This window comes from Mustela lutreola, chromosome 6 (assembly GCF_030435805.1).
Source record: "Mustela lutreola isolate mMusLut2 chromosome 6, mMusLut2.pri, whole genome shotgun sequence".
NCBI lineage: Eukaryota > Metazoa > Chordata > Mammalia > Carnivora > Mustelidae > Mustela > Mustela lutreola.
The window spans coordinates 139,028,083-139,054,906 of record NC_081295.1 but is presented as its reverse complement, the minus strand read 5'-3'; the positions used below and the strand labels follow the sequence as shown (position 1 = coordinate 139,054,906).

The window sequence follows — 26,824 nt, the reverse complement described above, 5'->3', positions numbered from 1 at the left end:
GTCATTTTGATTAACAGAGAAAGAGATGGAGTTTTCTTTTAAATATTCTTTTTTTTTTTTTTTTTTAAGCGTGAGCATTCTGTTAGATGTGACCCTTAAGATCAGAGAGCAAAGCTAGAAAAAAATAGAAGTTACGACTCATTCAGGAAGAACACACTGAAAGTGAAAGATTCATTGATGTCTCTAGCTCTCAGGCCGTGGTGGAGGAGAAGCAGGTTCAAGGTAAGAGCTGAGAAGGGCAGGGCTGAGGGGAAGTGGTGGTGTAGCTGGAGGGTGTGCTGGGAACCCACGTGCTGGTCCAGCACCCCTGCTCACGGATGCGTATCCCAGGGCCCCCACACTGCAATTTCTCAAAAACGGATCGAGGTTTGAGAGGTCCTGGTGGTTACAGACTGTGCCTCAGAGGCTAATCGCCAAGAGTTGGGCTGCCTCTCGGGAGAGGGCAGTGAGAACACACATGTGTGCGTGAGAAGATCTCAGGGCCTCCTGTGACCCATGTCTCCAGACTCACGACACTCATCTACGTAGGAGGAAGTGGGTTCGGAGAGCCAACGGGACTTGCAAAGGTCCAGAGCCACGTAAGCCTGGGACTTGGGTTCGGGACTCCTGATTCCCCAGCATCCAGTGTCTTCTCACTACTGGAAACCTGAAGACATCTGTGGGATGGTGGCCTGACAAGGCCACGTTGCCGCTGTGGGCAAGCAGCACCAGGGTCTGCGATGTCATCAGGAGGCGTGGCGCTGGTACAGATTGCCGGAACCCTGCCAAGCTCCCCAGTTGTCTGGCAGCAGGCCGTCTAAGAGGAAAAGCAAGCAGGGAAAGAGGGAAAAGCACCCACACGGCCAGCAGGCTGGGGTGCAAACCCACCCTTCCTCAGTCTGGGTATCCCTTGGGGCCTTTCATCTGCCCTGGGCCTTGCCCTTGGCCCTGGTGACTCAAGGAGCCTGAAGCCACTCTATTCTCTTTCCCTTCCATGGTCCAAAGCAGCTATGGATTTCCCCGCAGGCACGGTCTCCTTTGGTTTTACTGATGCCAGTTGTGGGGGGGGGGGGGTCAGAGCCACCAAAACCCGCCCTGTAAACAGGTCTGGACCACGAATTTGGATACAAACAGAAGCTCTCATGCGTACCAAGAGCCCTGACTCCATCTTGAGCCCAGGGATTTGCCTACACACTCTCTTCTGACCCTGGCCACGACCCTTGGAGGCAGAGATAGGCTCCCCTTTTGTAGAAGGGAAGTTCAGAGGGGTTAAGCTGCTCAAGGTCAGAGCAACCCTGTGTCACACCGAAGCACAGGCTTTACCTCTGCCGTTCCAGAAGTCACACCCGGGAGGGCCCCTCCGACCTGCCTGACCCCTACTTGAAATAAGGATGCTGACTCTCTTCGAAGAGGTGTGATTAAAACAGACCAACAAGTCTCACACTTTGTCCAGACAACTCTGAATGCTGCAGGCTGCTGACCACCACCCTCCGAGTCAGGGAGCGTCACCTCGACAACGGGAAGGAACAGAGCTGCTGCACTGCCAGGCGGGAGGGAAGCGCGTATGACCCGTTTCCTGAGATGGTAGAGAGGGAGGCCTTTACTCCTTCTCGGCCCAAAACTCACTCTGTCCTAAGTCTCCTCCCGGGGAACAGTTACTCCTGCTGTCCCCAAAGCGAAGCTGGGGAAGGGCCCTTATGTAACCCACGATCAAAAGAATGACAGATGGTAAGGAAGACTTTGGGTTGAAAGGGGGAAAAAAAAACCTGTTCTGAGCACAGACATGCTGTTTTTCTGCCTGCCCCACGCACGCACTGCATTTCACCGAGCTACCGGGACAAAGGTTAGCAAGCGGTCTGGAGGCTGGGTGCGAGCTGTTGCAAGCAGTTCGTGCTGCTAGGGCAGCCCCAGGAAGGAGGAACGGGAGATGTGGCACCCACGCCTGGAGAGAGCTCTGCTGGCCAGCTAACTACAGCAAGCAGTTTTTCCACCAAAGAAACCATCCGGAGGACACTGGTAAGACGGAGCAGAGTGTTTGGAACTCAGATGTATGACAACAGTCGCTGCTGTCAGCAGAGTCTACCATCACTGGCTCCCTCCTCGTGCTTCTGTGGCTGTACTTGCAACAGGGGTTTCAAAGAATAGAAAGACAGGGGTAGAGCTAGTACAGAGCTCCAAAATCTGGCAAGTAGAGGCCCTCATTCCATCCCGAGAAGAAGATTAGTTGGGGGTATGCGTGGGTGCTCTCCATTTAGAAGGGACTGGTTTCCAGTTTCCGAGATTCTGGAAAGATTCCAGAGTTGTGCACAGGGTTTCGACTGCTTTCTGGAGGGGCTGATCCATGAAGCGGTCCTTACCCTGGGCTCTGATCGCAGGTCACCATGTCTTTCTGGGAGAGGTTGCAAGGGGGAGGGCAGGTAGTGCCTCAGCTTAGAGAAGGCACCTCTGGAACCAGAGAGTCCTATCATGGCAGTGGCCATGAAGACCCCAAGTGGCTGAGAATTACTGGCTTTGAATTTAAAGGGGCTCCTAGATGGGCCCACCGCACCCATTGGGCTCCTACGGACCCAGAAGGGTCCCCTCTAGGGGATGTGTCACAATAATCTAACTTGGCCAAGACAGAAGTGATTTGAAACCTTCACTGGCTGTGCCAGAAAGACGGTATAAAAGCACAGACCTCATCATGGTTATTTTATGGGTGGTCAGGACCCGGTGGGTGGGCTCTCCTGGTTAACCAAGGTTCCCCCACTGGTTGAAACTCCTTCGGTGATAACATCAGTCAGATTTACCTGACTGCTTTTGTGATGGAAGATTCCCAGCCTGGCTGTGAAGGTTTCTTCACCACCGCCCTCCCCACGTGTGTGCGAGAACATGGTTCAAAAGATACGCCGCCAACGGCAGGGCAAGACCCGCCCTTCACGGGGACCTGGGATTGCTCAAGGGCAAGTCCCTAGTTTCCTTAAAAGAGAAAGACTACCTACAGCAAAGAGGTTACACACACACAAATCCTGGTTCTCCCCCTTACTAGCTAACAACTTAGACAAATTATCTAGTCTCTCTGAGGTTCAGTTTCTTTGCCTATAAAGACCCACAATATTAGATACTATCCAGGATTGCTATAAAATAGGATGCCTGCAAGGACTCAGCCCAGAGCCTTGTGCACAGTGAACAGTGGCATTCATTCGCTCACAGGGCCACTTTCTACCAATTCCAGAGTCACAACGATACACCAACTGTATGTCTTGGTCTTTTATACACTGAAAACTGCTTCCTTAATGAGTCTGATTTCTTGACACTTTTCTTTAAAGATTTTATTTATTTGAGAGAGAGAGCAGGAGAAAGGGGAGGGGCAGGTTCGCAGTGAGGTTAGAGGAGCATTTCTTAGACCCTAGGGCCTATGCTGCCCTGTGTACCATTATTAGTGCATAGCAAAGTCTACAGTAAATGTCTAACATGGGGGTTCTCAAACTCTGGTTTCAGGACTCCTTTATTTTTTTTTATTTTTATATTTTTTAGATTTTATTTATTTATTTGATAGAGACACAGCGAGAGAGGGAACACAAGCAGGGAGAGTGAGAGAGGGAGAAGCAGGCCTCCCACAGAGCAGGGAGCCTGATGTGGGGCTCGATCCCAGGACCCTAGGATCATGACCTGAGCTGAAGGCAGATGCTTAGCGACTGAGCCACCCAGGCGCCCCTTCAGGACTCTTTTAAACACTTAAAATGACTGATGACCCCAAGGAGCTTTTGCTTATGTAGATGATATCTCTCAGGATTTTCCATATACGGAATTAAAACTAAGAATAAATTAAATGTATTATCTAAAAGAACAACAATAAAGCCATCACACATTAACACAAATAGCATACTTTTACGAAAAATAACTATATTTTCAAAACAAAATTTAATGAGAAGAGTACACTGCTTTACATTTTTGCAAATTTCTTTCAATGCCTGGCTTTACAGATGACTAGATTCTCTGCAGTCTGTGCACTACATACATCAAGCATCCTCTGGGTAAGTCCAGAAAGAAAAAATAGTAAAAAAAAAAAAAAAGATAAAGAAAAAAAAAAGCAAATCCTATTGCCATAAAAATAGTTTTGACCGGGGCGCCTGGGTGGCTCAGTGTAGGTTAACCCTCTACCTTCAGCTCAGGTCATGATCTCAGGGTTCTGAGATCAAGCCCTGCATCAAGTTCTCTGCTCAGCGGGGAGGCTGCTTCCCCTTCTCTCTCTGCCTACTTGTGATCTCTCTCTGTCAAAAAAATACAATCTTTAAAAAAAAAATTAGTTTTGACCTCCTGGACCCATTGAAAAGATAATCAGGGATTCCTAGGGTTCTCTAAGCCAGACCTGGAGGCCCACTGCTTGACCAGTGATAACAAGAAAACACCATGTTTGCTTCTACTATTAGGGGTGTTTTTATTTTATGAACATCTGAATTTCAAACTTTAAAACCTAACCCCATTTTATTTTTTTTTAAGATTTTTATTTATTTATTTGACAGAGATCACAAGTAGGCAGAGAGGCAGGCAGAGACAGAGGAAGGGAAACAGGCTTCCCGCTGAGCAGAGAGCCCAATGCGGGGCTCGATCCCAGGACTCTAGGATCATTACCTGAGCTGAAGGCAAAGGCTTTAACCCAGTGAGCCACCCAGGTGCCCCCCAGCCCCATTTTAAATCATTTGTGTGTGTGTGTGTGTGTGTGTACACACATATATATGTATGTGTATATACACACATTGATTTGCATATATATATATATATTCATTGATTCAATTTAGCTGGAATCTGCTAGAGACTCTACCCAATATAAGACAAGGATGCATGCGCCTGTGTGTGTGTGTGTGTGTGTGTGCACATGTATGTGTGCACAAAATACAACTTTCCATGCAGGAAGGCTGCAAACCCACCATGTCAAAAACTGACCTCTTTATCCTACCCCAAATCTGCTCCTCATGGGAGAGGGTACTCCAATGTTTCCAACGAAGATATTTTGTACCTCCCCAAAGTCAAGCCCTTTATGACTTATCCTTCAGATTGCAGTTTACTGGGAAAAGCCCACTTTGCTTCCCCTGACCTCACTTCCTAAAGAGCATGCTTCCTCCTTAGAGTCTTCTTTAGAAGAACAGTTGAAAATTCTTCTTCCCTATCCAGCCTAAACACAGAATTCCCATTCACCATGCCACTGACTGATGGATTTAGAACCTTCATAAATGGATTTATCGGTTACATGTAATCAGCCTATATTAATTTTGATTGTATCACTAAAATACAATCAAGGATAGAATTTCATCAGTTGATGGTTATTTATAGAACAATTTTTACTAAATTAGGCATTGGCTTTGTGCCACCTGCATATGGCCAAGCAGAGGCAGAGCCCAAGACACAGCATTATAAATCAGATAATTTTCTCTATTACAGGGAATCCTACCACTTTCCATCCAGCTGTCTTTGCGAAGATCGACAGAAAGAAGGTCTTGGTGCCAAGAAAAAACTGTTTCTCCTGCGTAATTGGTTTGGTTTCTTATTATAAGCATCCTCTAAATCTTATTACTAATCATTTACCTTATTTGTTTCGACCGTTAGGCAGCTCAAAACCAACTTTGAACCCCACAACTAACAGGTGATCTGGGTTTCAGGACACAACGTGTACATTTCTACTTCAGCTTTGATTCACTTATTTTATTCAGCTTTGATTCACTTACTTATTTTATTTTTATTTTTTAAGAGTTTAGATGCATTTCTTTTTTTATATAGACTTTTTATTTATTCATTTGAGAGAGATAAAGAGACAGAGACAGAAAGAGCTCAAGCAAGGGGAGAGGCAGGGGGAGAGGGAGAAGCAGACTCCCTGGTGAGCTGGGAGCCTAAAGTGGGGTTCGATCCCAGGACCTAGCCATCATAACCTAAGCCAAAGGCAGACGCCTAACCATCTGAGCCAGACAGGCACCCCTCACATACTTACTTTAAATACTGTCGTCCTATGTATATTTCCATAATCCCTTTTGAGGATAGAGTAGGGCATATAAGAATAAGTAAATGGGGTGAAACTTTAATCTACTTCAAGCCAAGATTCTGAGATGAGCCCTTGAAGAGAACTGGTCAAAGGCAGCTGTGGCCCATATTATCATGTACATTTCCAGAACCACAAGACCTGTTACTTAATGTTCCAAACTTTCCATTACCACTGGTCTAAATCACTTTGAGGGGGCTCATTTGCAGAAGCTGTCCTGGAATTAAGGACAGGAAGAAGAAGCGGGAACATATCAGGTCAGTTACATATATATTATCTTTTCTCTCCACAAATACCTATGAAATGTTATTAACAGTTGAGAAAATTGAGGCTCAAAAAGGTGAATTAATTTGCCTAAAGTTACACAAATAGAAATGATGAAGCCAGATGATGAAACCAGGTCTGTGGTGTTCAAGAGCTCTGGGCTGTGTTCATTTTGTGAAAATTCAGGGAGTTATACATTTATGACGTGTATCCTTTTCTGTGTGGATGCTACACTTCAGTAGAATGTTAACCAGGAAAGAAAAAGGCCATGGGGTCTTCTGTCTCTCAGTGTAAGTCAATGTGACAAAATTCACATGGAGAAGAGGCATGGGCTGTGATGTTACTGCATTCACTGGTCAACACTGATGGCATTATTTTTTATGAATGAAACAGTAAATTTAATGAATGTATGAATCATGAGGTTTCTCCAACTATGGGCCATTGGTCAAAGACAATGTGTTCAGAGGGATGGTCTAAGGCACAGCCCATGCTAGTGTGTCCAAGGCCATGACAGTAAGGCAGGAAGTCTAAAATAGATGAAAAAGTCATAATGGTGATAACAATATGTATCTCTTCTTTGGTTCTCTTTTTGGTAGGCTTTCTTCTTCTCCATTGAAAACATGTACAAACACAATATCCGTAAGTGGGTTTTCCACTTTGCTGGATAAGAAGCTCTCCAGCAGGCCTGATAATATTTTAGAAGAGTCTCTCCTGTCACCTACCCTTGTATATTTAGAAATGTAAAATAACTTTATCACTAGCCTAAATAATACATAATAAGGATGGTAAATCTGCCTTTAAAAAGAAAGCCCTGGGGTGCCTGAGTCGCTCAGTGGGCTAAGTGTCAGACTCTTGTTTTCAGCTCAAGTCGGGATCTCAGGGTCATGCAATGGAGCCCTTTATCTGGCTCCCTGCTCAGCATGGAGTCTGCCTGAGGTTCTCTCTCCCTCTCCCTCTGACCCTCCCCCTGTTCCCGTGTTTTCTCTCTCTCTCTCAAATAAATAAATTAGTAAAATCTTAAAAAAAAGAAAAAAGAAAAAAAAAAGGAAAGCCTTACCATATGAATCATTTTGAGATTAAAATCCTTATGGCTTATCATGTCATGATTCAGCTTGATTATGGCTGTGCCAGCACAAAATCAGATGAAAAGGAAAGAAGAGGACTATGCTGTGTCAGGAACCAGGTTCTGGTCTTGCCAATAAACTAATCACATTCAACAAGTCACTGAAAATGTAGGTTTCTCCTTCCCTTCTCAGGAAGATGGAGTAATGGAGCAAGATGATTTCTAAGATTCCTTCGTGACCAAACACTCCACAATTCTGAAGTGGCTGGGAAATAAGCATACTGGATTTCCACCCGAATATGTCATGTTAACAGACATTAACCATCTTCTCATGAAATTTATGGGGTCCAATGAGGGCACGGGAGGCCACCCCACTTCTGTAAGGCAGTGAGCAAAAGCTATGATGGTCCTTTAAAACACAGCCTGGGCTTCCTCTAGTCCCTAGACATCTGTTAATCCTGTATAGCCATGAACCTGGCCATGATAATAGCTGTGAAGGATTCTTACCTGACTCCAAGGCCAGCCAAGGACAGCAGAACCAGGGGACAAAATGAGGAGGCTAAGCAAATGATGAATGATATTAGAAGCCATTGAAAAGATCTCTTCAAACCCCCGAGTGATCTTAGTGACTGGACTATCAGATGCATAGCATCTCTAGAAAACAGAAAAATCCTATTTATTTATGTAGTTGAAAGCAGAAAATCCAGTGGCTCAAAGCGAGGTTCTGGAGAGAGGTAGACATTATTTTCATGATCACAACGAGGACGGAGAGGCTGTCTGACTACAGGCAAGTTTCCTTAGGTCTCAAAGAGGGCTCTTGTAAGGAATAAATGGGAGAATACACCCCAAACCCTTGGCCTACAGCCTGATGCAAGGAGAGAGCTCTAGACTTCCTCTAACCCACCCTGAAATCCTCTTATCTCCTCACAGGCATCTGCTAAGAAGTCACTACTCTGCCTGGTACACCAGTTTCCTGTGCCTTCCTTTTGTAGAATCTTTACCCAACCTCTGGGGACACTAAATGCCCAGTAAAGACTTGCTAAAGGAATTAATAACTTACAAGGCACATAATACAATACCAAGACACGATTATGATCCAAGTGGACACTCTGGGTCCACTTCTGCTGGAAACCAGTCCATTTTGTAATTAACAAAAGTCAGGACTTTGTTTTTAGGCTCCACAAAGACAAGGACCTTCTGCATCAGCTGTTCAACTCAGGGCAAGTTAGTTAACCTCTGAGTGCCTCAGCTTCCTCTTCCATAAAATGGGGCTAATAATAATTAATAGTAGTCTACTCACAGGGTGGAACGTGAAGTGCCTGACACATGGTGCTTACTAGGTGTTAGCTACATTGTATCAAACCTCCTGGGAATTTTTCCCGGCAGGTGATGTGTGAACAATGAAAACAAAAGCCCACCTGTTACCAGGTCCTGTGTGACTGTCAGTACCACCAGGGAATCTTCAAAAATATTCAAGTCCCTGCCTCCTCCTCCCCCCTTGTCTTATTCCCTTGGTGTAGGTCAGACCCAGGAATCTGAATTTTCAATAAATTCGTTGAGGGAGCCCCAGCAGATGGTCACTGAACTGGCAAATACTGGCTGGGACATGCAGAAGAAACCAGATCAAATGTTGGGTGATTCCCCTCTCCCTCCAAGAGACGGATTTATGGTTTGGGTAAAAACCATTAAGAATACATTGGTTTTTTCATTGGTTTCACTTTGAGTTTCTGCCTCCTGTGATGCAAAATGAAATCCTAGGGAGGCTCGCGGCATGGGTCCTCACCTCCCACGTGAGGTGGAGTCCCACATGACCAGAAAGCTTAGAACTGAAACACAAGTCAATGGGAACCAATATATATTTATATGCATATAAATATATATTGGTTCCCATACTGGCTTCCTTTTTGCTTTTTTAAAAAACTTATAACTCGGGACACCTGGGTGGCTCAGTCAGTTAAGCCGCTGCCTTCGGCTCAGGTCATGATTTCGGGGTCCTGGGATCGAGTCCTGCATCGGACTCCTTGCTCGGCGGGGAGCCTGCTTCTCTTTCTCCTTCTGCCTGCCACTCTGCCTGCTTGTGTGCGCACATACTCTCTCTCTCTGATAAATAAATAAAATCTTAAAAAAAAAAAAAAAGCCTGGGGGCGCCTGGGTGGCTCAGTGGGTTAAAGCCTCTGCTTTCAGCTCAGGTCATGATTCCAGGGTCCTGGGATCTAATCCCACATTGGGCTCTCTGCTCAGCAGGAAGTCTGCTTCCTCCTCTCTCTGCCTGCCTCTCTGCCTACTTGTGATCTCTGTCAAATAAGTTTAAAAAAAAATTAAAAAAAAAAAAGTCTGTAACTCCACTGAGACATGTGTGACACACGGACAAATGGAAAAAAAACAATTTTAGTTGTTGCCCAGACCAAGCTTATTGAACACTGAATTCAAGTCTATGTATGAAGCTGTAACGCTAATCTCATCTTTACAGTACTTAATTTAGGGAGTGATCAGAGCATTAGAAATAAAACATAACAGGGTCTCAGGCACACTGTGGTTGGTCTATAAGAAAGGATTAAAACAGGGTGCCTGGGTGGCTCAGTCGTTAAGTGTCTGCCTTCGGGTCAGGTTATGATTTCAGGGTCCTGGGATCGAGCCCCGCATCAGGCTCCCTGCTCAGAGAAGAGTCTGCTTCTCCCTCTGCCCCTCCCTCTGCTTGTGTTCCCTCTCTCACTGTGTCTCTCTGTCAGATAAATAAAAAAAAATATTTTAAAAAAAGAAAAGAAAGGATTAAAATATAATGATCTCATAAATTTAAAAGAAACAATGGACAGAAAGCAACCTAATATACAGCTTAATGAACCAGACTGCCAAGCTCTCAGGCAGGTTTCAACAACAGAAGTCAAGGGGATACAACAGTTTAAAATTACGCAAGATGGATCAAACATTCAATCCCATGAGACCAGAGCAGTAATTGTGAGGGACAATTACCTAGAAGGAAGCATCCGTATTTCCTGCCTGCTCTAAGCAGTATCTATTAACAGTATAAGCACTTCATAAGTATTAATCAAAGATGACTATAATCAGCTCATAAAAGATACTAAATAAAGATATCATATTGTATACCCTCCAAAAATCTTTAAAAATATCATTTATCACAGCACCAAAAATTTTAGCATTCCTAGGAATATATATCATTTATATTTCTCCAGGTATATGCAGCAATAAGTTTTATATAGGTTATATATAGTTTTACAAAGAAAATTATAAAAATTTTTGACATTGAAAAGGATATAAATAAACACAGAGCACTCAGTGTCTGTGCACTTACATAACGATTACTATGTGCTTTACACATATTATATGCAACACATTTAATCATTTAATCCTCTAAGGGAGGTACTCTCACGATCCCTATTAATACATAAGGAAATGGAGGTCCATCAAGGTTAAGTACATTCGCCGGGGTGATGTGGCCAATGAAGAGCAAAGCCAGGATCTGAGCCCCAGGAAGTTGGACACCATCCTTTTAAAGACTCTGCATACTGCCATTCAATAGGGTAGAGTCCCTACTGTAAACATGTCAGTTCCCCCCCAAACTGGTCCACAGATTCCATGCAGTCCCAACAAAACTCCAACAGGTCCTGTTAGGGACTCTGTGCTGCTTCTAAAATTTATGTAGAAGGGCAAAAAGCCAAGAGGTGGAAGAACACGCCCTCCCAAACATCCTGATTCACTTTTGGCTATGGTAATGAAGACAGTGCAGGGTTGGATCAAGCATTGGTCGAGACCAGTGGAATAGAATAGGGAAGGCAGAAACTGATTAACAAGGTCTGTTGCACAAATGGCCATTTGACATATGACACAGGTAGTATTAAGTCATGGTTGGACAACAAATACTCATTTAGACAAAAAATGAAAATAGATCCCTACCTTACCTCATTTGCAAAGCCAGTTTCAGATAAATAAAATACAGTAAAATCACATGTGAAAGGCAAAATTACAAAGAATAAACGAGAATATCTTCCTGAACTGAAGATAAGGAAGAATTTCTTAAACTAGATTAGAAAGTATGGACTGCAAAGAAATCAATCGTTAAACCCAACAATATTGAGATTAAAGAGTTTGTGTGCCACCAAAGGCATCATAAACAGAGGAAAAAGAAAAGTCACAGAGTGGTCAGATATTTGCAACACATATAATTGACGAAATATCCCTATCAAAATATATAAAGGGGGGACGCCTGGGTGGCTCAGTCAGTTAAACGTCTGTCTTTCGCTCAGGTCCTGATCCCAGGGTCCTGGGACTGAGCCCCACTCTCGGCTCAGTGGGGAGTCTGCTTCTTCCTCTGACTCTTCTCCTGGCTTGTGCTCTCTCTCTCTCAAATAAATAAATAAAACATAATGTCTTTGAAAAATAAAGTGATCTTTTAGGGGCAGCTGGGTGGCTCAGTTGGTTAAGTGACTGCCTTCGGCTCAGGTCATGTTCCTAGAGTCCCAGGATCGAGTCCTGCATCGCGATCCCTGCTCAGCAGGGATCCTGCTTCTCCCTCAGACTCTCCCCTTTCTCATGCTCTTTCTCTCTCTCTCTCTTATTCTCTCTTTCAAATAAATAAATAAAATCTTAAAAAAATAATAATTTAAAAAAATATAGAAAAGAAGCCTACCAGTCGGCAACAAATCAGGAAGAAGAAGACAATCTATAGGAAAATGGGCAAAAAGTTTAAAACACTAGAGAAAAAAGGATATCCAAATGGCCAATAGACCTTATGGACCAAGGAAAAGCAGATTAAAACCACAATGAGGCCTCATTTCATATTCACTGGCTTGGCAAAAATTCAAAAGTCTGGTGATGCCAAGTTCTGGCGAAGATGTCGAGCAACGAGAACTCTCGTTCACTGTTACAGGGAGTGTAAACTGGAGCCAACACTCTTGGAAAAGAGTTTGGAATTACAGTGTAACGTTAAAAATACAAACACCCTACCACCCAACAATCCACCTCTCCATTGCACAACTGGATTACGGAATTTGCACACATACAAGAATGTTCTCAACAGCCTTTTTCATCAGACTCAGAAGCTGCAAGCAGTTCAAATGTCCGTCAACAGCAAAGTAGAGAAACGCAGCGTCGTAGTACATAGAAACACTAAACGAGGAAAATGAACGAACCGCAGATCTAGACATCAACCGGCATCAACAATACGGCAAGCCTATTGTTAATAAAGTGAACAAGTAAAAAGTAATATATGTCCAACACTTGCAAAACTAAGTGATGACATTTAAGGAGACCTACATAATTGTAAACTTCCCGTGGGGTAAGTGGAAGGTGGTTTTGAAGTAGATTTTTAAAGATTTATTTATTTATTTGAGAGCAAGAGAGCACACCTACACGTGGGGTGAGGAGAGGGAGAGTAGAGAGAAAGAATCTCAAGCAGACTCCCCGCTAAGCGCAGAGCCCAAGTAGGGGCGATCTTCGATCTTTGGACCCTAAGATCGAGACCCTGAGATTATGACCTGAGCAGAAATCAAGAGCTGGGTGCTTAAGTGGCTGAGCCACCCAGCTGCCCTTTGAAATAGATTTCTTTTTTCCTTTTTTTAAGATTTTATTTATTTATTTGACAGACAGATCACAAGGAGGCAGAGAGGCAGGCAGAAAGAGAGGAAGGGAAGCAGGCTCCCTGCTGAGCAGAGAGCCCGATGCGGGGCTCGATCCCAGGACCCTGAGATCATGACCTGAGCTGAAGGCAGAGGCTTAATCCACTGAGCCACCCAGGAGCCCCTTGAAGTCGATTTCTAAGGCAGTGCTGTATTCATCTGGACGGGGGTTATGGAAGCCACGTGTTCATTATTCTTTAAACCACATCTATCTACTCTCTACACTATTCTGCCTATATGCTGTATTTCATAATTTCTGATTATCCTCTTAAGAAAGCACAATTCATCTTCCTGAATAGGAGAGAGGTTTGCTTTTCAAAAAGAAAAGCACACCATGTACTTTCAAACAAAAACATTCAAAGATCTATTTCAGAAAATAATCCACGGGAGACAGAAAAAGTGGTCAATTACACGGAAACCTAAATGAAAGCAACAACGAGCTCCCCCAAATCTGATTTTACTACCATTTTTACACAAGTGAGAAGACGAAAGTCTGGTTATTCACATGGACATTGGGTTGCATTATCCACTGGGGGTGGATTACCATAAAAATAATTAGAAAAGAGGTAAGAAATGCAGAGCAGAGCAAATCCTGGATTCTTGAGTCCCATTTCAAAGCCACGATCTAAGATTGATACACAGCAACATAACAATACTTTTCAACACTTCTTTTATATCTCTTCATCTTTTGCCTTCAAACAGAGTTATCAGTCCTTACCCAAACGTAAGACTTTCCATTCTGACCGCAACCAAGTACAGAGCTATACAGAAAGTACAATATAGGGGCTCCTGGGTGGCTCAGTCGGTTAAGCATCTGCCTTGGGTTTGAATTGTGATTCTGGGGTCCTGAGATTGAGCCCCATAGGGAGCTCCCTGCTCAGTCGAGAGCCTGCTTCTCCCTCTCCCTTTGCCTGTTTCTCTGACTATTTGTGCTCTACCTCTCTGTCAAACAAATAAATAAAATCTTTAAAAAAAAAAAAAAAAGAAAAAAGAAAAATAAAGAAAGTACAATATATTTCCCCGGATGTCTCAACTCACACTCTGACAGCAAATGGATTTCTCTCTGCCAGCGCTTTCTGAAAATGGCTCTGCATTTGTTTTTACTGGGAGATACTTAAATCCTACCCACTTGTTTAGCTGCAAGGATTGAAACAAAATGTTTGCTGGCAAAACAAACACTGGTTTTAAAAATTCTCCACTTGGGCTGCTGGATAAAACACTTGTTTACTGAAACAAATGTTTTATTTGGAAAACGCCTGCCAGTGTGGACACTTTCCAAAAAATACACCATGATGTGCTAGGATTGCTAGCATGGTGATGTCTCACCCTGGACCGAGGCTGGCGTTTTGGGGTAACTTCACAAAGGTTACCCTCAGAGAAGAGAACCACAATGGGAAAAGCCAATCTGTTAAAAAACAAAACAAAAGAAAAAAAAAAACCCTAAGGCCTAAAATGCTCTTGCGTCATTATATAGGCCTCAAAGTTAATCTCTTTATAATCAAGGTTTATGAATGAAATAATAAAATAATAATAATGATGATGAAGATGATGATGATGATCATGGAGCCAAGCCTCTCCTTTAGATTTATTCTATGCCTTCTGGCTCTCCTATGTGACTGGGCATTAAAGACCATTTCTTTTCTTTTTTAAATTTTATTTCTTTATTTGATAGAGAGAGAGTTAGCGAGAGGAACATAAGCAGGGGGAGCGGAAGAGGGAGAAGAAGGCTCACCACTGAGGAGGGAGCCCGTCCCATGTGGGCCTTGATCCCAGAACCCTGGGATCATGACCCGAGCCAAAGGCAGAGACGCTTAACGACTGAGTCACCCAGATGCCCCTGAAAGACCATTTCTATCTCTTAATAAGATACACTAAAATCATGAAAGGCACTTGTTGGGATGGCACCGGGTGTCTCGTTAAATTTAGTGACTGTAAACACAATATAATTTAGTGTCGAATCATTAAATGATACACCTGCAACTAATATTCCATTGTACATGAACTACCTGGGGTTTAAATAGAAACTTAAAAAAAAATGCCATTATTAACCACAAAATACAATTGAACATGAGGCATGTCTAACCTGAAACCCATCCAAGGAAATTTACTTTCTTAGGTAACAGGGGAACATCCTGAAGGATAGCCCTGGGACCCTGTGGTTGCTTTCATAGGAAATCTCCAATAAACACATCACTTTTAACCAAGTAAGACTCTCACTGATAAAAGCTGGAGAATTTTTATCAGTAGTTTCCTGCTAATGTCAGGCAATAGGAAATAAAGCAGATCATTATTATAGACCATAATAATGGTCTCCAAACTGTTTAAAAGTACATCTCCCATATTTAAAACACAGATTGCCTATATCCAAGTATATGCATGTTGTATGTATCATCTACACACAGCTATTAGACATCATAGATCATACACAAGAATGGACCATGCAGAGGACTTAACAGACATTTCTTCAGAGAAGACGTACAGCTGACCGATGAGCACAGAAGATGCTAAACATTCTTAGTCACCAGGGAAATGAAAATCAAAGCCACAAGATACCACTTCACATCTACTAGGATGGCTATAATACGGAAAAAAAAGGGGGGGGGGCTGCAAAGAGGTGGAGACTAGGACCCTCCTACGTTGTTGGTGGGAAAGCGAAATTGGTGCAGCCACTGTGGAAAACAGCCCGGTGGTTCCTCAAACCATGTCAAGCCTGGAGTTAACACATGAGTAATTCTACTCCGAGGTCTCTACCCAAAAGAACTGAAAACAGAGATCTGAACTGATACTTGTACGCCCATGTTCAGAGCAGCATTATTCAAAATAGCCCAAGTGTGGAAACAACACAGATGTCCATCCACAGACGGATAAACAGAATGTGGTCTATCTAGGTACGACAGTGGAATATGACTCAGCCGTCAAAAGGAATGAAGAATGATAACATGCTACAACACAGGTAGACTCTGAAAATATAAGCCAGACCCAAAAGGACACACAGCTCCCCCCCTTATCTGTGGGGGATGCATTCCAAGAACCCCAGTGGATGCCTAAGACCACAGACAGCATCGAACCCTATATATACTATGTTTTTCCTATTCATGCATATGTATGATCAAGTTTAATTTATAAATTAGACAAAGTAAGAATTAACAGTACTAAAAAAAATAGAACTGAAACAATATTCTGCAATAAAAGTTATGTGAATGTGGTCACTCTCTCAAAATACCTTCTTGGGCTCTACGCACCCTGCTTCCTCTTGCATTGGTATGAGATGATAAAATATCTGCGTAATGGGAGGAAGTGAGGTGTGTGACGTAGGCGCCATCATGCAGTGTTAGGCGGCTACTGACCTTCTGAGGATACCTCCAAACGAGGCTCTGTTTGCTTCTGGACCCTGCTTCACCGCGGATAACTGGAGGCTCAGAAAGTGAAACCCTGGGTGAGGGGAGGACTGCCATATAAGGACACAAAATATCTAGAATGGCCATAAAAGACAGAAAGTAGAGTAGAGGGTGAACGAGACTTAGGAAGTGACCGCCTAATGGCTACCGGGTTTCTCTTTGGGGTGATGTATAATTCTGGAAATGGACAGTGGTGACGGTCACATAGCAAGGTGAATGTAATTCATGCCACTGAGCTGTACACTTAGGAAGAGTTACAACAGCACATTTTATGCAACATCTATTTTAGCACAATTTTAACAAACTGAAAAACATCAGGCGAGCTGAAAACTACAATAGAGGTTTGAATATTTTCTTCTCACATTCTCTGCACCCAGTGGGGCCTGGTGGCAAGTGGGGGTGGGGGCCTCCAAAGTCAAACCCAGAATTAGTGAAATGGATTGGGTATGGGGTAGAGGAAATATTGGGGAGATAATAGGGTCTGAGTTTTGGTAAGGATGCCTGTCTGTAACCTTTGCCTAGAACTGAATACAGATCATCTCCGAATTCCTGCCCTACCTCACACCACAGACCCGGATATCTAAATCCCTGGAAAAGCACCAGGAAAACCCTCTTCGCTTCTACTACAAAGTGTTCCTTAGAATGCCAGCTTATTCCCTGCAAGGGCCGAGGTACTGCCTTACAAAACAGACTGTGCGCTTTTTCAGTCATTTTATGGTCTTAGGTAAGACCCAAGTCCAACTTAAAATACTCCTCTTCAAAGCTGTTTTCAAAGTCATTTTCATCACTTTCCCCCCCTTGGGCTCACAAGCATCAATCACAGGGAAAAGTGACAGGAAACAGTAAAAAGATTAACAGCTCAACATCCAGAAGCACCCATAGGCCTGTGCGGAAAGTGTCAAATAGGAGGCTGGCCGAGGACCAAGATAATCAGAAGTAAAATACACATGAGTTTGAGGGCTAGGCTGACATTTCAGGAGGCAGAAGGCTCTGTTAAACACAGAAATGACAAAGCAAAGGGGCACGGCCATTGAACAAAATATTTCCATATGAACACGCAGTATAGAAATTTCCAGCATTTACCATCAAAGAATTTCACTGTAAAATAGGCTCATGTACATTGTGGGATTGTTCAGTCTTAAAAGCTGGAGTATTTTTCTAGTAAAATGTAAGAATTCAGCCTTAAGAGAAAAGTTGGGGTGCCTGGGTGGTTCAGTCAGTTAAGCATCTGCCTTTGGCTCAGATCATGAACCCAGGGTTCTGGAATCGAGTCCAGTATCAGGCTCCCTGCTAAGCAGAGAGTCTGCTTCTCCCTCTCCTTCTCTTCCCCATGCCCATGCGCTCTCTCTTTCTCTCAAAAAAATAAATGAAATCTTTTTTAAAAATAAAAAATAAAAGTCAAAATTGAAATACGTGAGACTCCCAGGACCACCTGAGCTTGCATCTATAAGATCTGTGATGCGGCGATATGAATTTCTTTTTGCAATTAGCTGAAACCCATGACTATGCTGTTTTGGGAAGGACAAACATCTCCTAAAATTGCAATACACAGCAATTAATATGCGATGCCTGAGGGCTGAGTCGCTTAAGTGCCTGCCTTCTGCTCAGGTGACAATCCCAGAAGCCTGGGTTCCAGTCCCACATTGGGCTCCTTGCTCAGCTGGGAGGCTGCTTCTCTTTCTGCCTGCTGCTCTCTTCCTCTCTGACAAATAAATAAATTAAATCTTTAAAAAAAAAAAAAAGAAAAGAAAAAACCCAGTTGATTCAAATACCTATATAAAGTCTGCTTCTAAACAGAATTCAGTGAATTATACTGGGTGCACATGTGTGTGCATGCCCTGCACACAGGACTGTGAAGACATAGGTATTCCAAGTTCTTGGTGAAATTCTAAACTGCCTATGCCTGGTAGAGCTATCAATGGAAATGCTTCCACTAGTGATTAAGTTCCTACCACGAAATCTTGGCTATTAAATTATGAGTCCTCCAAACTAAGAGACATACACAGATCATAAATATTCTAAATTAAAAGCATTCAGTTTTATGAAAACACTAACTCGAAAAGATATACGCACGCCTATATTTATTTTTAAATATTGTATTTATTCATTTAGAGAGTGAGTGAGAAAAAGAGAGAGCGCAGGTGCACACACGCAGGGGGGAGGGGCACAGGGAGGGGGAGAAGGAGAATCCAACACAGGCTCCATGAGAACATTGGAGCATGAGGAGGGGCTCCATCCCAGCACCCCAAGATCATGACCCACGTCTCTATCAACAGTCTGATGCCTAACCAACTGAGCCACCCAGGGGCCTCTCACCACTATGTCTACCGCAGCATTATTTACAACACCCAAGTTATGGAAGCAACCCAAGTGTCCACTGATAGATGCACAGATAAAGAAGATGTGGTAGCTCGCATTGGTGGTTCAGTGGCAGAATTCTCAAGAAGATGCGTTACATACATACAATGGAATATTACTCCGCATAAAACAGAATGAGCTCTTTCCGTTTGCGACGACATGGACGGACCTAGAGGGTACCATGCTAACGATACTATGAGATAAGTCGGACAGGGAAAGAGAAATACCATTTGATTTTACGTCTGTGTGAAACGAAACAAATGAGCAAACAAACAGAAACAGAATAATGAATCCCGAGAACAAACTGATGGTTGGGGGAGGGGACGGTGACCCAAAAAGGTAGATGGGATTAAAAGGTTAAAAACTTCCAGTTATTTAAAAAAAAAAAAAAAAAGTCAGGGCAAGAAAGAGTACAGAATGAGGAACATAGTCAATAACACTGTAATAATGAAAATAATAATATTGTAATAATGTGGCATGGTGACAGATGATAATTACACTTTCCACAATGAGCATAGTATGCGGTACAGAACTGTCTGATCACTATGTTGTACACCTGAAACAAATATAATACTGTATGTCAACTATATTTCGATTTTTTAAATGTTTTTTAAAAAGGTGTTCCATTTTAGTTCCAACACTGATACTGTTTCAAAACTCTTTTCTAAGGGCCTTCTCACATGCTATATTAAAAAAAAGTGGCCAGACTGGTTTTAACACATCTTCTCAGGACTGATAAGCAAAAGTTGACTAAAGCCGTCTTGAATAAGATAAACTCTGAACGATTCTATAAGTTTTCTCAAAGTTGGCAGCACTTTTTAAATGGGTTGTTCGAGAAGCTATAAATTTCCAAAGCCACGAGAGATAAGCGAAGGCATTTCTCCTTTGGTAGAACATGAACACACCATTCTCTGTGACTGCAGCTGACATCCTGTTGGAGTGACTGGCTCCAAACCTGTTTTGTGGGTATTCTGAATGACTGAGTGCAAACAGTAAAGGGTTGTGAAAATAAATTTTCTAATGTTAAAAAAAAAAAAAAAGTGAACTGTAATAGATTTTGGTTGACCAAGAACTCTGACAAACAGCAACAATGCCTCCAATCTTTCTTGCAAATCTTACTCGACTATTTAACCTTAGAAGTTGTTTTATTTGTTCCGTGATGCTTTACCTGATATTAAGTTCACAGGTCCTTGCTCATTTTGAATTTTTTTTGGTTGTTGATAGCTCTATTTTCATAAATCTGTAAGATTTCACTAGAAAAAATAGGATAACGGTGGCAAATATGACCTACCCCTCCGTGTCCATCGAGAGAATATTTCCACAGAGTATACAAAAATAAACTCTGGAAACTCTAGGCAAGTGTGTAAATCAAATTCTCTAAGTTCATGTTTGACTGAACACCTTCTCTCCTACTCTTGGAGCTTCCAGAAAACTTTATAATTGGTATCAAGGTGCTAGTACTATTTCTGGTATCTTAAAGAAACCTCAAGCATAAAATAGCCTTTTCCCTCCATACTAATTAACTTTGCCATTAGCTGCTGTGAAAAGCTGTCCCCAGGCAGGCCCATCCTACAAGCTCCTTCCCTCAGGAGATTGTCTGAAAGCTCTAAGCCAGCATTAATGCCATTCCCTCTCATTCATAGTTTTAGTGTGTAACCTAGGATTCATTTCCTGACATTTTTGGAATAGTCCCTCATACTGTAAATGAGTTAAAAAACCTAGATTCTAGTGCCTAGCAACGTGAATGTACTTCACAGTACTAAATGTACACTTAAAAAAGTGTAAAGATGGTATATTTTATGTGATGTGTATTTTACCACAGTTTCAAAAAGAAAGGAAGAAAGAAAAAAAGAAAGAAAGGAAGAAAGGAAGAAAAGCCAAACCTAGATTTTATCATCTTTTACTGTTCTTCAGTGGGGATTAAAAAAAAAAAAAAAAGAAAAAGCTCAACAATAAAAAACCACCCTTGGCCTCAATAGTTAGAAACCTAGAAAAATGGACAGTTCAATCTCTCTTTGGGGAGGGGGAAGACGATGCTGCCCGCCCAGCCTCCCTCAACCACTTTAATCCTTAGTTTCTGCCTGCTAGTCCCGCAGGCCATAACATCAGATGGTCGATTTGTCTCCTGATCGTTTATAAACGAGAAAAGAAAAGGAAGGGCAAATGATAATTTGTAGCCAGATAATAATTTGTAGCATCAGGTTAACTGAAAGTTGGCCGTGATGGAATGTTTGCTACTGTTTAACAGGACAGACGTTTGTTTTTCTGACAAGATAGAAAGAAACAGAGCCTTGGGTAGACAGGTGTTCTTTGAAAATGGTGTTCATAGTCGTCGCCTTTTAGAAAACCAGCCCTGGATTTCTGACTGCTCCTTTCTAAACTGGAGGACCTGTGGTGTGTAGAGCCGACAGCTTCTCCCTGCCTTACCTCTGCCTCTTCCCTTGGAAAGGATCAGCCAAATAGTCTCCTCCTGAGAAAACTGCCAAATACCACACCCTGGGTCTGTGCCTCCAAAGGTACAGGAAGTGGTCTGCCCAGGGCCTGGCTTATTGCATCATCTCCCGCAGGCTTGATGGACGAACTGTGAGTCACTCAGCACCCTGCACCGCGGGTCAACCCAAATCCCCTTCCTACCTAGCAGGGCAGAGGACTTCTGACACATCCATCCCCGCTTCCAACCAGTGCTAAATTTGGAAAGCAGCAGGTCATCTGGATAAAAACAACTTCCAGCCCTGCCTATCAATGACTGTCCATTAGAAACAAAAGCAAAAGGACAGGCTGAAACGAATACGGGCAAAGGAAGAACTCTTGCTCTCACCCAAGGGCAGACAGGAGGCTGGGGAAGGTCTCAGAACCGGTAGAATGAACTGGCTAAGGCACTGTTTCCCCCAAGGGAACCCATACCAGAGTGGCCTGGAAAGCTTATTAAGAATAGCGAGTCGGGGGGTCAGGAGATGGTGATTCCGTGCCGTGGGGTGGGACCTGGAATCTCATGAGCCAGGTTCAAGAGCCGTGCAGGGAAACCACTTGGTCTGGAACAGGGCTGGGTCAGTACATGGGCTCTAATGACAGCCCCGGGAATGACCACTTTGTTGTGCTTTATGAGGAAGGAGGAGAATTTTGAAAAAACATATATATGTCTTTGTATGTTTTTTTATACACATATAAATTCTAATTGGGAATGTTCCCTCACACTGGTCCTTTTGCCACCAAGTTCAAGTTCATTCCACACCTCTGGCCAATGATCACCTACTTCTAAGCAGGTGACTCACATCTCCACCTCCAGCCAAGACTCATCCGGTTTCCCTTACCCCAGCTGCCAATCACAGCTTCAGATTCCATTTCTCAGATCAGCTCTTCAATTTACCTTGGATACTGGCCTCCTGTTCCCATTTCTGCTCATAGTGCCACCTTCTCACAGCTTCTAGATTTAAATTCTTATCCACTGCCCTCCACATCCTCATACTATAAAATATTACCAGTTTTCCTTTTAGAACAACTCACAAAGCATTGCCTTCTAGCAATCACTTCTATCAATACTATATGTGACCAGTCTGCCTTGGATCCCTTCAATAGGTCCTCTCAGTCCCTACACCCCCACTCCAATCTAACTCACAAGATTAGCCCCCAAATGCAATGGTGACCATGCATTTCCCTTACTCAAAATCATGTCATAATTCCCTCTTACCTGCAGATAAAGTCCTTCCGCCAACCTTGGACAGGCACTCATGGTCCCTAACTGGTTTGTCCCTAACCTACCAGTCAAATGACAGATTTCATGTTTGACCCATCTCCTGCAACAAAGCTGATTGATTGAAATTCCCCTAATGTGCCCTGTGACTTCCTGCCTCTCGGCCTATCTCATTTCTACCACTTTTTCTTCCTAGCTATAAAAATCGTCTACATCCTTGAAGGCCTAAGTTCAAGTTCTACCAACTCCCTCTGGAGAACTTCCTGATGGCTGCCCTGACAGCAACCCTTCCCAGAACACACCCAGCACCGGGCAACATCTGAGCCCTTCCCAAGGAAGGGTGTGACCTCTCCCTTTCACAGTCCCTCACACCCTCTGCTCTCTGACCCCCTGGAAGCTCCCAGGGCCCTTTAAGATTGACTTCTCACAGATAGTCAATCACACACTGGCTGTCTGGATTGCCAGACATCCCCCTAAAAAGAGCAAACCTTCATTCTTACAGAGAGAAGCAACTTAGGTTCACCACTAACATCTTAGAGAATAAATAGAAAAAGAAAAAGATGTTTGGTTTTTTGTAAAGAAGTTATTTATTTAGTTGACAAAGGGAGAGAGAGCACAAGCAGGAGAGCAGCAGAGGGAGAGGGAGAAGCTGTCTCCCCTGCTGAGCAGGGAATCTGATGCCAGACTCAATCCCAGGACCCTGGGATCCTGACTGAGATGAAGGCAGACACTTAACAGAGACAGCCAGGCACCCACCCCACCCCCTGCTGAAATGTTTAATTTCCTTTTTTTTTTTTTTTTAAGATTTTTAAAATTTATTTACTTGACAGAGATCACAAGTAGGCAGAGAGAGAAGAGGAAGCAGGCTCCCTGCTGAGCAGAGAGGCCGATGTGGGGCTCAATCCCAGGACCCTGGGATCATGACCTGAGCCAAAGGCAGAGGCTTTAACCCACTGAACCACCCAGGTGCCCCTGACATGTTGAATTTCTCATTCCATTTCTCAACTCCTGGTACCTTTTATCTATGACTCCTTCATCTCTTCTTAGGCATATAGGTATATATTTTTACTTAACTCCTGAACAGTTAAATTTCTTTTATTTGTCATCCAGCTGTAGTCCCCAACTCAACCACAGATTTGACTCCTTTAGGAACATGCATATGCTTCTCTGTAATTTCCACAATACATCACACAGTTCTGTACCAAAGCAGTTGGTTCATTCAAAAAAATATTTGTGTTCATTCAAAAAAAATATTTCAGTGGGGGTGGTGGTGGTGGCAGTTGGTACATGCTTACAAACGCATGGCCCAAATAATCTCTGGGGGAAAGTGCTGCACATGGATGGTTTCTGGGAAAGTGCCCCCAAATTTATGTAACTAAATGTTTTCAATACATAAGGACACTTCACAACCCTAAGGATCCTATTGTTAAGCCTTTCTTAAGAAATACTCACTCCTTCATTTAATTGTTATATACATCAGACTTACAACTAAAATGAAGACCGTCCTACGTACAAATGTTTCATGAACTCAGATGAAATTTGGGGTGTGGGGAGTAGGAAGTGTGTCACTTCTTTTTTTTAAGAAAATAATTTTAAATTATTTATTAGAGAGAGATAATGAGCGGGGAGAAGAGGAGGAAGCAGACTCACAGTGAGCAGAGAGCACGATGTGGGGCTCGATCCCAGGACCTGGCATCATGACCTGAGCCGAAGTCAGATGCTTAACCCACTGAGCCACCCAGGTGCCCCACCACTTCATGTTTAACTTAAATTTTCAATTCATCTCCACAAGGTTTTAAAATCTACTTATTTCACGCAGAAGGAAACCATGCTCCTTAACAAAGTGACAAAATATAAGATCATTAAAGTATTCTTTTTTTTTTCAAGTTTCCAGAAAACGTCGTGTAATTCTGCCCTTTACATTCAGAATTGGAAGAGAATTCCATGTAAGGGATTTGCCAGATTCCAATGTAGTTGGTCTACAGTTTAGGCCACCTCTTTAAGTGAGAATGAAGACTTTCACCAGTGGAACTGAAGAGCCTCTGTGTAGAAAGTCATGTGAGAAGGCCAAGTCTCTCAACCCAAAGCAGACCAGCTATTATTAATGATTATTATTCCCATTTAACTGGCAAGACATCTCAGTGAAGTCTAAAAAAAAAAGTAACATGGGGGTGGTTAGATGTCCAGCAGAGTTTTCACTACAAAATAACCTCTTCTTTTACATATTCAGAATGATTCAATTTACAAAAATTACCAGTTTTTGCTTTCTATGAACACACACTCTTTAATGCAGAGTACACCTCAATTTAGGTTACTTTATCTAGGGTTGCCTTGGAAACAGAAATTTACACTAATTCCTAAGTCAGCTTTTCAGGTAACTCTTAAGATCTCTTTAGAGGGTAACACACCCCCATTTCGCTTCTGAATAAAACTCCAAGCAGGTGCACATTTCTTCTGGGTTTGTGACATTATGGTTTATGGTGCTTTGGGCCTTGCTTCTACAGCCCTGTCCCATCTTCTGGGACTAAGGTCCCCCGAACAAAACCAGAAGGAAAAATAGGACAAAACTCAGGAAGGGTGCTCAAGCAGAGCTTCGAGCTCTAAGCCTTCCTTTTGTTGTCTCTTCTGTTATTAAGATTTTTTTTTTCCTTGACTCTGCTTCTGTCACCAGCATTCAAACCCAAAGCCCATCACTTTTAAATCTGGATTCCTCCCTCCCCTAATCACATGCTTGGGGTGTGAGGTGCCCTGGTGGTGCTCAGGAGGGAACTAACTGGGCTGCTCTCACTGCTTCTGCTTTGAGAAGGGCTGGGTTTTGGGGGTTTTTCTTCTTCTTCTCCTTTTAATAAAGGCCTTTTCATGTTTGCTTCTCCAGCCTTCTCCAAATACAAAACTGTCACTGTCCTCTAGTCCTTCCAAACTCTAGGGTATCAGCTTCAAACCTTTGTATCAACTAAGTCAGCGTTTGTTAAGAATTTTGGGAAATTTATGGCAGCAAGGGCGTCTACATCTGGGAGACTCCAACTCTAAGGCAAAAACGTCTAATTTATGTTCTCTGCAACAGTAAAAAAACAAACACGAAACAGGGCAAAAGCCCACCTCCTCCCCAGCTTTCATGTCTTGGTTCAGTAATGAGAAAAGTTAATCCATCCCCCAAGCACCGCCCCAGCCTCCTCGTCCTGGTCAGGCTCACCTAGAACATTCATTGCATCATTGCATCCAAGCCAAACTCGGTTACTGAGGCAACTAACTTTTTCTTCCCAAAGGGTCACCGGGAAACACATCCCCCGGGATCCCCTGGTAACCGTCCACTGATAATGCTGGGGAACCACAACAGCAAAAGACTCTCTTTCCAAGGCTGGCGCTGGCCGCCTCTGCCGGCAACGGGGCGGGGGGGGGGGGTTCTGCGTGGGGGTGCGCAGCGTCCAGTTACATTCCTGACCCACTTTCGCATCCCTCCCTCCCCCTCCGGCTCCTCCTCCTCCTCCCGGGCAGGCTGCGAGGGCACCGGCGCTCGGTAGAGTCGCCCTCGAGCCCTCCCTAAGCCGGCGCGGGCGGGGTGCACCCGGCGTCGGGCTCTGCGGGGGACCCGGAGGGAGCCCGCCCCCGCCCCCACCCCTGGCTTCCCCCGCTCGGCCCCTCCCTGGTCACATGGGCTCGCGAGCACCTGTTGGCGACCTTAGCCCCCCAGCGGAGCCCCTTCCGCTGCCCCCGGCGAAGCCCACTTCGGGAGGGGATGCGAACGCTGACCCGGGCACGTTCCGCAAGCCCCGCCCGGGTAGACGAGGACGCGGGGGCTGGTGGGCGACGCCTTCCCGGCCGCTCAGTTTTGCAGAGTGCAAAGCCCCACGGCCGCGAGGCGACTGGGTGGAGGGGAGCCTTCTCCCCGCCCCGGCCCCCCCCCACCCCTGGCCGAGCGGGGAGGTGGGGTGCACCCGCCCCCCCGACCGACTCCGCTGGAAACCTGGGCTCTCCGCGGGCGCCGGGAGGGGATGCTGCCGAGTCCGGGCCGGGGCCGCAGGGGCGAGGGCAGGTAGCGGGTGGTGACTGGTGGGTGTGTGTTCCGAGCCGCCGAGTCCAGGAAGGGGGCGGGAAGCTGCCGTCTCAGCTGCAACTTCTGAGCGTGCAAAGCAACTCAGCAACTTTGCCTGCGCCGCGCCCCTCCCCCGCGCCGCCCGGCCGGGCCGGGGGCTGCGCTGCGCTCTGGGGCCCCGGCGCCGGACCCGGTGGGGGACAGACCTGGGGTGCGGGCGAGCGCGGCGGGGGGTGGGGGACGGGCCGGGGCTGCAGAAGTGGCACAGCTGCTGGGGGAGGGGGGAGCGGGTGAGACTGGGGGTGCGCCTCCGCGCGCCCCGGGGCTTGGAAACGACTCGTGGCCCCCGCCCCGGGGCCCTGGGGCCCTGGGGCCCCGCGCCGCAACCGCCC

The 26,824-nt window shown here is 44.4% G+C and overlaps 1 protein-coding gene across 1 annotated transcript in view; it reads right to left on the bottom strand.

Moving 5' to 3' along the window:
• Nucleotides 1-26,513, bottom strand: part of RREB1 (ras responsive element binding protein 1) — a 175,221-nt gene extending 148,708 nt beyond the window's left edge. Inside the window, exon 1 of the mRNA XM_059179186.1 lies at nucleotides 26,364-26,513. The gene's annotated coding sequence lies outside the window, so the exon portion shown is untranslated. The remainder of the gene's footprint in view (nucleotides 1-26,363) is intronic.
• Between the last annotated feature and the right edge of the window lie 311 nt (nucleotides 26,514-26,824).